Below are 17,779 nucleotides of genomic sequence, written 5' to 3'. Positions count from 1 at the left end.
CTCAGCCTCCCGAGTGGCTGGGATTATAGGCACGTGCCACCACACCCAGCTAATTTTTCTATTTTTAGTAGAGATGGGGTTTCACCACGTTGGTCAGGCTGGTCTCGAACTCCTGACCTCGTGATCTGCCAGCCTCAGCCTGCCAGTGTTGGAATTACAGGTGTGAGCCACCGCGCCCGGCCCGAAAGCCATGAACTCTTTTCCCAATTATTTTCTTATTGAGAAGCATCTCTCAGCTTGCTGTTGGGTTCTGCTGTTAGTAAGCGTAAGGATGGAGGAAGCCTGGCTGATGACATTAAGCAGCTAAAGGCGTGGACTGTCGAGGCCAAATAGCATCAGCTCTCTTTGGCTTCCCCAGCCCATGGAACAGTCTTCCTATTTTGCGAATTTCCGACCTTATGAACTCACACCTGCTTATGATGGAAGCCAGAAACTTTCCCCGTCTCTCTTGAAGATTGGGCACAGCATACAACTTAAGACACCACCTGCTGGCTGCTCCTGCATGAGGCTAAGTGACACTGAGAAGCAGGTGCCTGGAGTCCTTTCTGTCAGGATGACAGCAGATCCCAGACGCAGCAGCAGAAAGAACCAGTCCACGTAAATGGCCTTCGAGCCTGGTTCTCTGATTTCCCTAAGATTTTATGAGACACCTCCTATCCTTTAATAAGTTCCTCTGTAGCTTAAAACCAGCTAAAGAGCAGTCTGTTGGGACTCCTACCAGTACACGAAGGGATAGAGGCAATAATCAAATAAACTACTTTCAGATAGAGATCAGTGCTAGAAGGAGGTCAGCACAAGGTGATGTAAGACAGAGTGACAGGTGAGGTGAGGGCTACACTTGATAAAGGGGTCAGTGTAGCCTCTCTGAGGAGGTGACGTTGAGCTGAGACCCAAACAATGAGAAGGAACTAGCCATAGAAAGATCCGAGCGAGGAGACTTCTAGACAGGGGGAGCAGAAAATGTAAAGGATGAGCTTCAGATGTTGATGGATGTAGGGAGGGTTGATGTGTTTGGAGTTTAGTGCAGGTGAATAAAGAGGAACATAATGAGATTGGAAAGTAGGTAGGAGTCAGTTCATGCCAGGCCTTGCAGATCATGGTAAGACATTTGGATTTTATTCTGAGGTTAGTGGGAAGCCATTAGAGAGTTTTAAACGGGACATAATGTAGTACCTGGGGTAGCCAGCCTCCAAAACATCCTCCAGTGATCCTTGCGTCCTGGTGTTTACACCCTTGTGTAACCCCTCTCACATTGACTAGGGCTGACCCAATAGGATGCTGCAATGTGACGGTATATAACTTTCAAGGATAGGTCATAAAAGACATTGTGACTCTGCCTTGGTCTCTCGAATGTCTCCCTCTGGGGAAGCCAGCCACCATGTTGTGAAGATACTCAAGCAGCCCTGTGGAGAGGCCCACACACTGGTGACGCACTGAGGCTTTCTGCCAACAGCCTTGTGAAGGAGATATCTTGAAAGAGGATCCTCCAGCCCCAGCCAAGCTTTCAAACGGTTCCAACTCTGACATCCTGACAACTTCATGAGAGGCCCTGAGCCAGAACCACCCAAACTCCTGACCCATAAGTGTGTTATGTAACAAATGTTTGTTGTTTCATGCCACTAAGTTTTGGGGCAATTTGCTACCTCTAGCCATTGTTCCCAGCTGGTGTGTAGTCTGACCGGCAGGTGCCCATGCTTTATTAGTGGTTTGATATTTTGACTATCGGCCCTGAGTAGGAGGAATGACATAGAGAGGAGATAGAGTTGTGAGTGAGAGGAGCCGAATCGTGGAGTCAGAGTGAGAAGCAGCACCCTGGGGAGGGCTGAGTCACTTGTGCTGTCTGGAGGAAGGCAGAGCAAAGATCTGCAGCCCAGCTGACTGTGGTCTCAGGTTTTCTAGCCTCCAGCCTTTCTCCCGGGTTCCTAAGTCTGTATGTCCTCACTGGAAATGCCCCATGACTTGGGGTGACATGGGTGAGTTTTCTTCCTCCTTCCTCCCAGAGCCATGCCAGACCTGATGCTGGAGGGCTGGGCTCTTGTCCTAATTCGCCGTCCTGGGCTGGGCCCAGGGCACCCGCCAGTGGGGGAAACTGCCTTCTCCGCCTCCTGTGTGCACTGATGGTCACACCTCGCCCCACATCAGCCTCTCCAGCCAGGTAGGGTGGGAACCACAGGAAGCGAGCCCCCTTCTTCTCTTCCCACCAGGAGGGGCTGGGGGGTGTGGATTCAGGATCCTGAGTTCTGCTCTGCCTCTGTTGTTCTGGCTGTGCCTGAGAGTTGGTTTGGGTTGATTTCAAGGGCATTTTAATGAGACTTAGCAATAGGAGGTGGTAGAATTTCCACTCCCTCTTATAACTTCCCGAAAGTCAGACACACAGCATTGTTTTTTCCTTTTTGTCATTATCCTTTTTGGCTTTAATTACAAAACATATGAAATAGAAAACACTCACAAACAATACAAAACTATAAAACGTGAGTACCCCTTTCTCTTCCCACTCTCTGATTATTTAGATGCCCTCCAGTTAAAACTCTCTTACAAACAGGTCTGAAAGGAGAATGCAAGCAGTCCCTCCACGTTGCAGTTTTGCTTTCTGCGGTTTCAGTTACCTGCGGTCAACCACCATCTAAAAATAGGTGAGTGCAGTATAATGAGGCACTTTGAGAGAGAGAGAGAGAAACCGCATTCACATCAGTTTTATCACAGTATATTGTTATAGTTGTTCTATTTTATTATCAGTTATTATTATTATTTTTGAGATGGAGTCTCACTCTGTCTCCCAGGCTAGAGTGCAGTGGTGCAATCTTGGCTCACTGCAACCTCCACCTCCTGGGTTCAAGCAATTCTCCTGCTTCAGACTCCCAAGTACTGGGATCACAGGAGCCCACCACTGTGCCTGGCTAATTTTTGCATTTTTAATAGAGACAGGATTTCACCATGTTGGCCAGGCTGGTCTCAGACTCCTGACCTCAGGTGATCTGCCTGTCTCAGCCTCCCAAAGTGCTGGAATTACAGGCATGAGCCTCTGCGCCCAGCTTTAGTTATTACTGTTAATCTCCTACTACACTAACTCCATGGACTGAACAGGCCACCCCTTTGGCTGCTTAACATCATCATCCGCCTTCTTCCATCCTTGCACTCACAAACAACAGAACCCAACAGCAAGTGGAGAGAAGTTTTTCAAAAAAGAAATAGTTGTGAAAAGAGTTCATGGCTTTGCTCCAAAACTTCAGGGCTTTCTGGCATTCTCTTTTCATCTTGCTCATATATTTATTCATTGCCTGCCTAGGGCATCTGCTGGGTAAGCTATGAGAGTGGGGATCTTGTTCATCACCTTGTCCTCAGGACTTAGAACAGTGCCTGGCACATCATAGGTGCTCAACAAATGTTAAATTAATGAATTGTGCCATGAAGTTCCTTCCTATATTGAATAGAGCTGACCTGTGTAGCCAATAGGGTATTGCAAAACTGACAGTGTATTTCATGAAGCCTCAGTTTCCATGGCTAAGTGCCTCTTCCTTTGGTTATTCCCAATTGCAGATTCCAGAGAAGGGGAATATGAGTGGCTCATCTCATCTGTCTGTACCAAGCCATGCCATAGATTGCCAGGTTGCCTATAAATTGGAAGCTTCAGGGAGATGTGTCTGCCTATCTTAGTCAATTAGAAGTCCCATGGCCTCTCAGACACTGTGGTTGACAAGTCTAGTATGATAGGGTCACATCTTATCGGAACAGGGATTCTAAAATGTATATGTAAGACTTTATCCATAGAGTTACTCATGAAAATCCCTTAAATTACCCACACATTTATTGATTTACTTCTTTTTTTTTCTTTTTTTTTTTTTTTTTTTTGAGACGGAGTCTCGCTCTGTCGCCCAGGCTGGAGTGCAGTGGCGCGATCTCGGCTCACTGCAAGCTCCGCCTCCCGGGTCCACACCATTCTCCTGCCTCAGCCTCTCCGAGTAGCTGGGACTACAGGCGCCCGCCACGACGCCCGGCTAATTTTTTTTATTTTTAGTAGAGACGGGGTTTCACTGTGGTCTCGATCTCCTGACCTCGTGATCCGCCCGCCTCGGCCTCCCAAAGTGCTGGGATTACAAGCGTGAGCCACCGCGCCCAGCCTATTTACTTATTTTTTTATTTTTATTTTTTCTGAGACGGAGTCTCGCCCTGTTGCCCAGGCTGGAGTGATCTCGTGATCACTGCAATCTCTGCCTCCTGGATTCAAGCGATTTTCCTGCCTCAGCCTCCCGAGTAGTTGGGATTACAGGCATGCACCACCATGCCTGGCTTATTTTTTTTTTGTATTTTTAGTAAAGAAGGGGATTCTCCATGTTGGCCAGGCTGGTCTTGAACTCCTGACCTCAGATGATCTGCCCACCTCAGCCTCCCAAAGTGCAGGGATTACAGGCGTGAGCCACCGCACCTGGCCAAAAAATACACATCTTTAGACATGAAAGTCACAGCCTGCATAATGAGATGCTCACAGTATAAGAGGCATTTGTGAGACCCACTGAGAGAATAACAGGCTCCCATCACATCTGTCTCTGCTTATTCTGGGCACACACTCTGAGTAGAATGATAGGTAGACTCGCTGGCACTATTTAAATTGTCCTCTCTCCTCCCCTCCTTTCCTCCTTCCTTCCTTTCTTCTCTTTATTTACACATACATGCTACAAGGGTTTAAAGATCCACTTGCTCTTGTTAGATTTACACATGAATTGCATGGAGGTCTGAATATAAGAGGAAGAAAATTAATCTGATCCCAGTGAGAAAGCCCTGAGCACAGATGTAAAAGAAGAAAGCAGCAAAATTGTATTGATAATCCTATTTCCTGAAATAGATCTCTCATATGAAATGTAAGGAGATTTTAGAAAACAGCTATTACCTATTCTGAGGGAGATTAGACAAGGACAGTGCAGGGGGAACTGGGTGCTTCATCATATTAGATTGTCCCTGGAAGCTGAAATAAATAGGCTTACAGAAAATTGGATTATTGAGCAGAAGATAAACAAGAGAAACGTATGTGGCAAGTGAGGGATATTAATGGAGAGATGAAAAGAAAACAAGGGAAAATGCCAGGCATTTAGGATAAAGTGTGAAGATATACTATGAGGGAAAGACACTTTAAGTTTCTGGATAAAATAAATCAGGTGGAAAGAAATCAATAATCAAAAACTTGTTCTCTCTCTCACTCACACCACACACACACACACACACACACACCCCACTGTAAAATCCTTAAGGAAAAAAAGCTTGTCTATTTTCTTCACTGCTCTCTCCCCAGAACTTAAAACAGTGCCTACCTAGCATATAGTAAGCGCTCAATAAATATTTGTCGAATAAATGAATGCAAGACTTTAAAATGAACTGAGATGGGTCATCTTGTACCAATTAAAACGAGACTACTGACCCTAAGCTATCTCTTGGTGAAACTCTCAAACTTGGTACAAAAATAAAGACTTCTGGCCGGGCGTGGTGGCTCACACCTGTAATCCCAGCACTTTGGGAGGCCGAGGCGGGTGGATCACCTGAGGTCGGGAGTTCAAGACCAGCCTGGCCAACATAGTGAAACCCCGTCTCTACTAAAAATACAAAAATTAGCTGGATGTGGTAGCACATGCCTGTAATCTCAGCTACTCGGGAGGCTGAGGCACGAGAATCGCTTGAACCCGGGAGTGAGAGGTTGAAGGGAGCCAAGATGGGCACTCCAGCCTGAGCAACAAGAGCAAAACTCCGTCTCAAAAAATAATAATAATAAATACAGACTTCTCTCAAATTTCATGCAGAAAAAATTCAAACTTAGATGATTTCCGAAGATCTTAATAATCAGGACAATTGTGAACTTCTCATGCAACAGTCAATGCCTGAGACAATGGAGTGAAAGCTACCAGATCCTTAAGAGAAAAGTGTCCCCCAGGACTCTTAAAGCCAGCCCTGATGTTGGCCACGGGAAAAGACAATCAAGGAAAATCTCCGACCTTCGGTGAAATGCAGAGACTAAAAGACCCCTGTGCTGCGTGTGATGTGATTTTGAGAGAAAAAAAAAAAGGTCAAGTGTGGTGGCTCACGCCTGTAATCTCAGCACTTTGGGAGGCCCAGACAGGAGGATCCCTTGAGCTCAGGAGTTAGAGACCATTCTGGGCAACATGGCAAAACCCCGTCTCTACAAAACAAAAGCAAAAACAAAAACAAACAAACAAACAAACAAACAAAAAACCAGAAAAATAGCCAGGTGTGGTGGCACGTGCCTGTGGTCCCAGCCACCCTGGAGGCCGAGGCTTCAGCGAACCAAGATCACGCCACTGCACTCCAGCCTGGGCCACAGAGCAAGATTGTCTTAAAAACAAAACAAAACAAAACTAACGGAGCCCTGAAAAGGGAGCGCAATTCATCAATCCGCTGACGGTGATGGGTCCCCTGGCCCGATGCCGCGGGCCCTTAGGTCCTGGTGGGGGAGTCGGTCAGTCAGTGCATGGGTGAGCAAATGAGTGAAGCAACGCGAGCACAGCGCTGGCCCGGATCTAACTTGGCGGGGCGGCGGGGCCACTGGGGAGGTGGCAGCCCAGCCCCGAGCTCGACATGGCAGGCCCCTCGGCCTGGCCGGTGCCTGAGAACCCTAGGATCACAGCGTTGGGCCGGGGTGGGACAGGGCCAGGTAGCATCCCCCTACAGAGCTGGGTCAGGGCCTTGTTGTGGCCGGGCCAAGCCCGGCAGCGGAGCTGGCGCGCGGGTGAGCGGAAAGCGCAAGACCCCCGGAGCCCGGCACAGCGCTCCTCACCACCGGGAAAGGCGGCTGGGCCTGACCGGGCTCCCGCATCCCTCCACCCCGGAGCGTGCAGCCGCCCCAAACCCCCAGGGGCCTCCGGCTTCCAGGTGAGCAGCACCGGAAGGGAGCGGCGCCGCGTCCTCACCGCCGCGGGGGGCTCCCCAGCCCCGTCCTAGCCGCTTCACGCCTTCAGCGTGGAAGGACGGGGGCCCGGGGACCCCTGCAAACGGCTGAGACCCCAAAGCCCGGCTCCTCTGCCCCGCTCTCCCTCTCCGGCGCTCCGGCCGCACGGCCGCTTCCGGCACCGAGGACGCCCCGGGCTCCAGCGTTCAGCCTGCGTTTCTGGACACCAGGGATGCGCAGGGGGTTGGACAGGATCGCCCCAAACCTGCGTCGTGGGGCTTCGCCCTCCTAAAATCACCCAGGCAGCCTGTGCGCGGCCCCACCACAGCGCCTGAGGCAGCACCGCCTGAGCGCGTTCAGAAAGTAGGCAGTACTTTTATTTTTACTCTTATTTTGAGACAGGGTCTCGCTTTGTCGCCCAGGCTGGAGTGCAGTGGAGCGATCTCGGCTCACCACACCCTCGAACTTCCGGGCTCAAGCCATCCTTTCGAGTAGGTGGGACCACAGGCGCACGGCACCACGCCCGGCTAATTTTTAAACTTTTTGTAAAGATGGGGTCTCACTACGTTGCTCAGGCTGGTCTTGAGCTCCTGAGCTCAAGCGTTCCTCCCGCCTTGGCCTCCCAAAGTGATGAGATTACAGGCGTGAGCCACTGTGTGCGGCTGGTAGTACTTTTTGTACCTTGGGGACAAAAATAAAAACCCAGTCACTTAAGTGGCACTCCTACAGCAGCAGTGACTTAATAACTGAAGATAGAAAAAGAATAAAAAAAAAATACTGGTGTCTGAACAGAGACATACTTAGAAAATTGTATTATACTGACTGACATGTCTAATTCCCATCCCTTGTGGGGCGTGGGGGGCGGAGCACTTACTTCCCACCCCCAAAACCCCCCAAAATGATAAAAATAAATGAGCAAAACAGACCCAAAACAGCAGCCCTAGCTCCCATCATTCCCAAGCAGTTTGCTGACTGACTCACCTAGCATTTCGTGGATGCAAAGAAGAGCCCCTTCCACCAGGTGAAGAAGAAAAGGGGGTCTGGGCACTATAGCTCATGCCTGTCATCCCAGCACTTTGGGAGGCCGAGGTGGACGGATCACTTGAGGTCAGGAGTTCAAGACCAGCCCAGCCAACATGGTGAAACCCCATCTTTACTAAAAACACAAAAAAATTAGCCGGGCATGGTGGCGCCTGAGGCAGAAGAATTGCTTGAACCTGGGAGGCGGAGGTTGCAGTGAGCCGAGATCGTGCCACTGCACTCCAGCCTGGGTGACAGAGTGAGACCCTGTCTAGAAAAAAAAAAAGGAGAAGAGGAAGGAGAAGAAAGCGGGGGGATGTTTAGGGGGGTTTATCTGAGGGTGGCCAGGCAGCTCCTGGAATCTGTGCTGAGGAGCAGCCAGGCCTGGGAGCAGGGACGTCCAGGGGAAGCCAAAGCAGGCCCAGCCTTGCCTTCCTTTCTGTCTGCGCCTCTGTTGCTCAGTGGCATCTTTTTTCAACTCACTGTGTCCCTGTTTCTGTCTTTCCACCTTGCCATCACTTGAATCCTCTGTTTGACTCTGTCTCCAACTGTCCCTGCCTCAGGACAGAAATCTCTTCTCCCTGTTTCCCCAGCTCACCTACTTTTCCCCTCTCCCCGCTGTGCAGAACTGCTCCCTCACCTCTGCTGAAACACGTGGGTCTTTCCATGATCCAAACAAGTTTGGTGATTACACTAACTGACCTGTCTCTGGATGTCCCCATCCAGATCTGAGCAATGGGCTCAGTCTCTGGGGCACTTCCTCACAGGGGCAGCTGCCCCCTCTGCCCTGTGGTTGTGTGAGCACGTGGGGTTGCAATAGGGACACAGTCCACTCTTGGGAGTGGCAGTGAGTGTGAGAGTTCTCAGCTAAAGGGCAAAACCTGGGGACACACCTCAAAAAAAGGCTTCTATTTAGGGCAGTGAAACTACTCTGTATGATACATCCATACTCTGTATGGATGCATGTCATTGTGCATTTGTCCAAACCCACAGGATGTTCAACAGCAGAGTGAACCCTAATGTACGCTGTGGACTCTGGGCAATGATGATGTGTTGGTTTGTGGATTGTAACAAATGGACTGCTCTGAGGGGATGTTAATTATGGGGGAGGCTGGCAGGGAGTACACCGGAACTCTCTGTACCTTCCTTTTTATTGTGAACATAAACCTGGTCTAAAAAAAATTAAGTCTTAAAAAAAAATTTTAGCTGGGTGCAGTGACTCATGCTTGTAATCTTAGCACTTTGGGAGGCTGAAGGGGGCGGGTCGCTTGAGCCCAGGAGTTCAAGATCAGCCTGGGCAACAAAGTGAGACCCCCATTTAATTAAAAAGTTAGCCAGGCATGGTGACACATACTGTAGTCTCAGCTACTCAGGAGGCTTGAGTCCAGAAGGTCAAGGCTACAGTGGGCTATGATCACACCACTGGCACTCCAGCCTGGGCAACAGGGAAGACCTTGTCTTAAAAAAAAAAAAAAAAATCAAGTACCGGGGGCGGTGGCTCACACCTGTAATCCCAGCAGTTTGGAAGGCCGAGGTGGATGGATCACCTGAGTTCAGGAGTTTGAGACCTACCTGACCAACATAGTGAAACCCTGTCTCTACTAAAAATACAAAAATTAGCCGAGCATGGTGGCGCATGCCTGTAATCCCAGCTACTTGGGTGGCTGAGGCAGGAGAATCACTTAAACCCAGGAGGCGGATGGTTGAAGTGAACTGAGATCGCGCCATTGCACTCCAGCCTGAGCAACAAGAGCGAAACTCCATCTCAAAACAAAACCAAAAATTAAATTTTTCTTAAAGGGAGAAAAGAAAATAAAAGGCTTCTATGTTAAGGAAACCCCACAAAAAGAGGTGCTCCTGGAAATCCTGCAGAAAAGCCTGAATGTAACTCTCCTAATGCCTTGTGCTCCCTTCTGCAGATTTTACAAATATATAGAAATATATGTACATTCCTAAGGCTTAAAGATAAATTTCACATGTGACTGTGAAATGAGATTGTAAAAAGATGTTTCTGTTCTATATGATTCAGGGTGAAAGGCTTTCTAAATGCAGTATATTGCATTAGTATCTTCATACAGCCTCTTCCTGACATCAAAGTTCTATGCTTATATATCATGCGTTAACATTGCTGAAAATCTATGTAAAAACTTGGCCCAGGAAGAACCTAATTAAAATATGCAGTTTCCTTGATTTAATATGGCCAAGATTTTGCCAAAAAAATTCTACATGTTTTCAGAGACAGCTCTGGGAACAGAGCTTTTTCTGTCACTCTTTCTCAAGACACCCCCTTTGAATCTCAGTGAAGGACCAGGAAGGTACATTGCCAGCCAAGAGAGACCATCTCTGAAAGACACAGCTGCTTAGATGTGGGGCCAGTGATGATTGGTAGATTTATTCTTCTAGATTCTTTTTTTTTTTTTTTTTTTTGAGACGGAGTCTCGCTCTGTCACCCAGGCTGGAGTGCAGTGTTGCGATCTCCGTTCGCTGCAAGCTCCGCCTCCGGGGCTCACGCCATTCTCCTGCCTCAGCCTCCTGAGTAGCTGGGACTACAGGCGCCCGCCACCACGCCCGGAGAATTTTTTGTATTTTTAGTAGAGACGGGGTTTCACCGTGTTAGCCAGGGTGGTCTCGATCTCCTGACCTCGTGATCCATCAGCCTCGGCCCTCCAAAGTGCTGGGATTACAGGCGTGAGCCACCGCGCCCGGCCAAGATTCTTTTTTTTTTTGAGACACGTTCTGGCTCTGTCTCCCAGGCTGGAGTGCAGTGGCATGATCTTGGCTCATTGCAACCTGTGCCTCCTGGGCTCAAGTGAGCCTCCCACCTCAGCCTCCCAAGTAGCTGGGACCACAGGTGCACACCACCACACCTGGCTAATTTTTTTTTAAACTTTTTTGTAGAGATGCGGTTTCGCCATATTGCCCAGGCTTTCTAAATGTTGAATAAACCTCAAAAGAGAAATGGCAGCATTTGCTTCTTTGTAGAAACTAAATGCGGCAAAATTCTCCCATCCTGAATCACAAATTAATTGTTCAAATGGCTATTTCTCATCCAAGGTGTTAGACAGTTCTCTCATTTCCAGGGAGTTTTGTGAAACCATGGTTTGCCTAGTTTCTGTTTGTTGTTGTTGTTGTTGTTTGTTTGCTTTCTAAGAGACGGGGTCCTGCTCTGTCATGCAGGCTGGAGTGCAGGGCACAATCATGGCTCACTGCAGCCTTGAACTCCTGGGCTCAAGCGATCCTCCTGCCTCAGCCTCTTGAGTAGATGGGAATATAGGCACGTCCCACTGTGCCTGGCTAACTTTTTAACTTTTTTGTAGAGATGGGGTGTTACTGTGTTGCCCAGACTGGTCTTGAACTCCTGGCCTCATGAGATCCTCTGGGCTTGGCCTCCCAAAGTGTTGGGATTACAGGCATGAGCCACCAGACCTGGCCTGCGTCTAGTTTCAAACTGTGCTCTGAGAGTCCCAGGGATGGGCTGGAGCTGCCCTTCTCCCCCACACAGAGCAGCTCTGATTTGATCTGTTTTACTTATTTTCCTAATGTAGTTGTTGTTTGATTAGTTATACATTAAACATCAGTTATATAGCAACAGCCCCCAATCCAGCCCTGTAGTTGTCAAACTCTTGGGTTTTTAAAAATATTTACATCTGTAATTCTAAATAATAAAGCTTATATGTCTATTGATTTGTTCAATTTGAACCACCATCTACTGACTTCAAACTTCCTACTCTGCAAAATGGTGACTAAGCTCTCTGACCACACCCCCCAACACCTATACACAAACACACCGTTTCCCCCTGCTGATCTTCCCCAGAGAGTTACATCACAATGTTAAAAGAAATCAAAAGTGTTTGTTTGTTTGTTTATTTATTTATTTATTTATTTATTTTTAAATTTTCCAACTCTTTTATTGAAATATAAGAAAACGATTCTCCACAATGAAAGAGTAAACTTGTGGCAGGAAAAATTGCTCCAAAAGACCTACCTGAAGGCTTATTTAACATTTTTGGACATGAAAGATAAAGAAACCAATGAGAATATAGGATAAAACATCGTGTTAGTAATAAAGAAAGAAATAAAGATGGCATCAAACATCAGGCTGTGGCCACCTCAGCAATATTCAATGACAAAAGACAATGGAGTAACGTTTGCAATACACTCACGTAGAGAAAGTATGAACCAGACAAGCTGTCCTTCAATTCGAGAACAGGCCAACAGGCTGAATATGTAAGAATTCAGAGAATAGCATTCCTGTGAGCCTTTGCTGAGAATGATACTAGAAGGTAAACTCCAGCTAAGCAGGAGGTGATTGACAAAACTTCAGCAAAGTAACTGAGGTGACTATATCATTTATTTTGTTGTGTACCTTATGAAATTTTTCAAACATATACAAATGTAAAGAGAATAATGTAATGAATTCCACGTACCTACCATCCAGCTTCAATAGTTTCCATATTTTGCCAATCTTATTTCATCTTTCAGCTTTCTCCCTAAACTTTCTTTTTTCTAGAGCATTTTAAAGAAACTTCTAGACATCATGGCAGTTCACACAAATGTACAAAAATCACAAGCATTCTTGTACACCAATCACAGACAAACAGAGAGCCAAATCATGAGTGAACTCCCATTCACAATTGCTTCAAAGAGAATAAAATACCTAGGAATCCAACTGACAAGGGATGTGAAGGACCTCTTCAAGGAGAACTACAAACCACTGCTCAATGAAATCAAAGAGGATACAAACAAATGGAAGAACATTCCATGCTCATGGGTTGGAAGAATCAATATCGTGAAAATGGCCATACTGCCCAAAGTAATTTATAGATTCAATGCCATCCCCATCAAGCTACCAATGACTTTCTTCACAGAATTGGAAAAAACTACTTTAAAGTTCATATGGAACCAAAAAAGAGCCCGCATTGCCAAGTCAATCCTAAGCCAAAAGAACAAAGCTGGAGGCATCACGCTACCTGACTTCAAACTATACTACAAGGCTACAGTAACCAAAACAGCATGGTACTGGTACCACAACAGAGATATAGATCAATGGAACAGAACAGAGCCCTCAGAAATGATGCCGCATATCTACAACTATTTGATCTTTGACAAACCTGACAAAAACAAGAAATGGGGAAAGGATTCCCTATTTAATCAATGGTGCTGGGAAAACTGGCTAGCCATATGTAGAAAGCTGAAACTGGATCCCTTCCTTACACCTTATACAAAAATTAATTCAAGATGGATTAAAGACTTAAATGTTAGACCTAAAACCATTAAAATCCTACAAGAAAACCTAGGCAATACCATTCAGGCCATAGGCGTGGGCAAGGACTTCATGTCTAAAACACCAAAAGCAATGGCAACAAAAGCCAAAATTGACAAATGGGATCTCATTAAACTAAAGAGCTTCTGCACAGCAAAAGAAACTACCATCAGAGTGAACAGGCAACCTACAGAATGGGAGAAAATTTTTGCAACCTACTCATCTGACAAAGGGCTAATATCCAGAATCTACAATGAACTCAAACAAATTTACAAGAAAAAAACAAATAACCCCATCAAAAAGTGGGCAAAGGACATGAACAGACACTTCTCAAAAGAAGACATTTATGCAGCCAGAAAACACATGAAGAAATGCTCATCATCACTGGCCATCAGAGAAATGCAAATCAAAACCACAGTGAGATACCATCTCACACCAGTTAGAATGGCCATCATTAAAAAATCAGGAAACAACAGGTGCTGGAGAGGATGTGGAGAAATAGGAACACTTTTACACTGTTGGTGGGACTGTAAACTAGTTCAACCATTGTGGAAGTCAGTGTGGCGATTCCTCAGGGATCTAGAACTAGAAATACCATTTGACCCAGCCATCCCATTACTGGGTATATACCCAAAGGAGTATAAATCATGCTGCTATAAAGACACATGCACACGTATGTTTATTGCGGCACTATTCACAATAGCAAAGACTTGGAACCAACCCAAATGTCCAACAACGATAGACTGGATTAAGAAAATGTGGCACATATACACCATGGAATACTCTGCAGCCATAAAAAATGATGAGTTCGTGTCCTTTGTAGGGACATGGATGAAACTGGAAAACATCATTCTCAGTAAACTATCGCAAGGACAAAAAACCAAACACCGCATGTTCTCACTCATAGGTGGGAATTGAACAATGAGAACTCATGGACACAGGAAGGGGAACATCACATTCCGGGTACTGTTGTGGGGTGGGGGGTGGGGACAGCATTTGTTTGTTTATTTATTGAGACAAGAGTCTTGCTCTGTCGCCCAGGCTGGAGTGCAAAGGCGTGATCTCAGCTCACTGCAACCTCCGCCTCCCAGGTTCAAGCGATTCTCCTGCCTCACCCTCCCGAGCAGCTGGGATTACAGGCGTCTGCCACCGCACCCGGCTAATTTTTTGTATTTTTAGTAGAGATGGGGTTTCACCATCTTGGCCAGGATAGTCTCGAACTCCTGACCTTGTGATCCACCTGCCTCAGCCTCCCAAAGTGCTGGGATTACAGGTGTGAGCCACCTTGGCCGGCCCTCATAAGTGTTTATATCATGATGACTGTAGAAGGCATTATTCACCCTGCCCATGATAGGAAGAATGCCTAACTCCAAGTGTGAGATCGGGCACAGATTTCCAGAAGAAGTTAACAGATAAAGTGAGACTTGAAGAACACGCCTAGGGTAGCAAGGAGACAGGGGAGATTGGGTGGAAGGGCATTTGGGGAATTGGAGGCATGAGGGAAACTGAGAGGCGCTCAGTGGGAGGGGCTGGAGGGGTGGGGAGCAGGGGGAGATGCCAAGGAGTTCAGTGCAGAGCAGCGTCAGATCAGATTTGCATTGAGGAACATGCCTGTGTGGTGCCTGATGAACATGGACACAGGGGTGACTGGAGGTACAGCTGGGCCTACCCCAGCTGAGCCTCGTGAGTGAGCTGCCAGCGAGTTTGGGGTAGTCCTCTGGCAAGAAGTGTCACTTGTCAGAAGTCCCCAAACGCCCAGGGACCTGGATGGATGGGGATGCCAACCATCAGAGTAAAGAACAGCTTAGGCCGGAAGCGGTGGCTCACGTCTGTAATCGTGCACTTTGGGAGGCTGAAGCGGGTGGATCACCTGAGGTCGGGAGTTCGAGACCAGCCTGACCAACATGGAGAAACCCCGTCTCTACTAAAAATACAAAATTAGCCCACCGTGGTGGCGCATGCCTGTAATCCCAGCTACTCGGGAGGCTGAGACAGGAGAATCGCTTGAACCCGGGAGGCGGAGGTTGCGGTGAGCTGAGATAGCCCCATTGCACTCCAGCTCTGGGCAACAAGAGCGAAACTCTGTGTTGAAAAGAAAAAAAAAAAGAACAGCCCAGCTTAGAAGGGAGAAAGATGAGTTCTCATCTGGGTACGTCGAGTTTCAGATGCCTGTGGGAGGTGTGGGGCTGAAGCTGGGGAGAAAAAGGCTGGGAACAAGGTGGAGAAATATATATATTTTAAATTACATTAAAAAATATAATTTTTTATGGCTGTAAAATTTCTGTTAAAAAATTGGCTTTGTGTGGGAAAAAAATCGTGCTGAGAGCTTGCTTTGGAAGGTGAAACACCCACTTCTGGCGGGCCAGGGTGTCAGCCGATCTCAATATTCAGAGGAGGGAAGATGCTTCAGACAATAGGGAGGACTTTGGAGTTGCAGTGGCAAAATGAAAGGTAAAGTGGGAGAGGAGCTGAGGTGGAGGCAAGAAGCAAGATGGCAGAAGCTGCGCCAGTCCTGGTAAGACCCCTGCCTAGACAGCCCCCAAGACCTCTGGCAAAGTCTAATGACCCCACAGTGGGGTGTGATTAAATGTTGTGGGGGAACCAAAGACAAAGTTGAGTTTTCCTTCAGAACCTGGAGTAGACAGAGAGGCAGCCCACAAGAAGTCAGATCCCAAGAGGAGACAAGGCCAGGGTCCCTGGGAATCACAGCAAAACCCCAGGGAGGCCTTGGAATTCCGAGATCCATGGCTCACCTGGATTTCCAGTGGCTTGGGAGCCCCTAATTGAACTGTCCAAGATGACGGAGTGAATGAAGTCCCACACTGGGGTGGAGCGAGAAGGGAAGAGGGCCTACCCCCGTTAAGGCCTGGGTGTGAGCTGCCTGGGGAGTGTGGGTCACAGACGTGGGGTCAAGGGAGATTTCAAGGAAGAAGAGGCCCCAAACGCCAGGTGGTGCTGGGAAGCCAAGTATAATGGGGAGTCCACTGGGTCTAGTGACAAGGAAGATGGCAGATGTCGGACTGCAGATGGGGGAAGAGTGAACAGGTGCCGTGGATTGAATATGTGTGTCCCCTCCCCAAATTCATCTGTTGAAATCCTAACCCCCAAGGTGATGGTATTAGGAGGTGAGCCTTTAGAAGGTGATTAGGTCATGAGCTAAGAGCCCCCTGCAATGAGATTACTACTCCATGAAAGGACCCCAGAGAGTTCACTCTGTCTCTCTCTGCTCCCCACCACATGTAGATACAAAGAAAATTTGGCCATCTGCAACCCAGAAGACATCCCTTGCCAGAACTCAACTATGCTGGCACCACGATCTCATTCCAGCCTCCAGAATGTGAGAAAGTGCATTTCTGTTGTTTATAAGCCTATGGGAGTCTAAAGCAACCTGAATGGACTAAAATAGGTGATGAGAAAGTAAAGCACAGAGTGCATAGGAAACTTTCTAGACACTTGAACGTGATGCTGTCCTGGGAGCCCTTTGGTTATATTCTCCTCCAAAAGCCCAAAGACCCTGTAATACCATCACACAGCTATTTTGTTTTGCGTATTTTTCTGGAAAAAAGGATAAAACAAATTATGACTGTGTATGATTCAAAGTCCCACCAAAATCTGTATGCCCCTTTCTCACAAAGGCACATTTTACATCTTTGTTACAAAATTAATATGGGTTCTGGGGATAACTCTTGTCCCCAAATTGTGCCAATTACTGAACAGAAAGGGTTCTGCCTTAAATGAGGAAATGGAATTATGATTGGAACATGTCATTGCTAATTATCGCTGCTCTCAAAAGAAGATGTAAACAGGTTCAGGTTCCTTCCTTTTATTTGTTTGTTTGCTTGTTTGTTGAGACAGGGTCTCAAACAGGCTGGAGTGCAGTGGCACGATCATAGCTTAATTCACTGCAGCCTTGAACTCCCAGGCTCAGGTGATCCTCCCACCTCAGCCTCCTGAGTAGCTGGGACTACAAGCGTGCGCCATCACACCTGGCTAATTTTTGTATTTTTTTGTAGAGATGGGATTTCGCCATGTTCCCCAGGCTGGTCTTGAACTCTGGGCTCAATCGATCTTCCCACCTCGGCCTCCCAAAGTGCTGGGATTACAGGTGTGAGCCACCTCATCAAGCCCAACCTCCTTCCTTTGAAATAGACTGGTTGTGGATACTCTGTCAGTTCCCCAAGAGGACGGAAAATCCAGTTCTCCCTGGATATATTTTTGTAAAGTACACCAAAGGAGAGGACTAAAGCCAGTGTGGAAATAACCAGGGCTGTATGATGTTGTTGTAGAGAGAAAAAGGAAAGTAGAATGAACCCTTAGGACTGGTGTATAGGTTTCTTGGTGTCTTGACATTTCCACCTCATTTCTTATTTTAAATAAACTGAAAAAGTGGTGGACATAGGGAAGGGAGCGCCTCCTGGCTTATGCCGAAGGAGAGCGGAGAGACAGGTGGCAGAAGGGGGAGATGGAGTCCAGGGAGCACTTTCTTTCCTTTCTTTCTTCTCTCTCTCTTCTTTCTTTCTGTCTTTGTCTTTCTGTCTTTCCATCTTTCTTTCTTGTCTGTCCTTCCTTCCTTCCTTCCTTCCTTCCTTCCTTCCTTCCTTCCTTCC

General features: G+C 47.2%; 1 long non-coding RNA gene across 1 annotated transcript; it reads left to right on the top strand.

Annotated features, from left to right (window-relative positions):
• Positions 1-1,358: 1,358 nt before the first annotated feature.
• LOC131382545 (uncharacterized) lies at positions 1,359-5,988 on the top strand. The gene is made up of 3 exons (XR_009212103.1): positions 1,359-1,583; positions 2,543-2,633; positions 5,787-5,988. It is a non-coding gene; the product is annotated as an uncharacterized LOC131382545 (long non-coding RNA).
• The last annotated feature ends 11,791 nt before the right edge of the window (positions 5,989-17,779 follow it).

The sequence above is a fragment of the Hylobates moloch genome, unplaced genomic scaffold, assembly GCF_009828535.3.
Source record: "Hylobates moloch isolate HMO894 unplaced genomic scaffold, HMol_V3 SCAFFOLD_47, whole genome shotgun sequence".
In the NCBI taxonomy this organism is placed as follows: domain Eukaryota; kingdom Metazoa; phylum Chordata; class Mammalia; order Primates; family Hylobatidae; genus Hylobates; species Hylobates moloch.
This window is presented reverse-complemented; position numbering and strand designations above follow the sequence as displayed.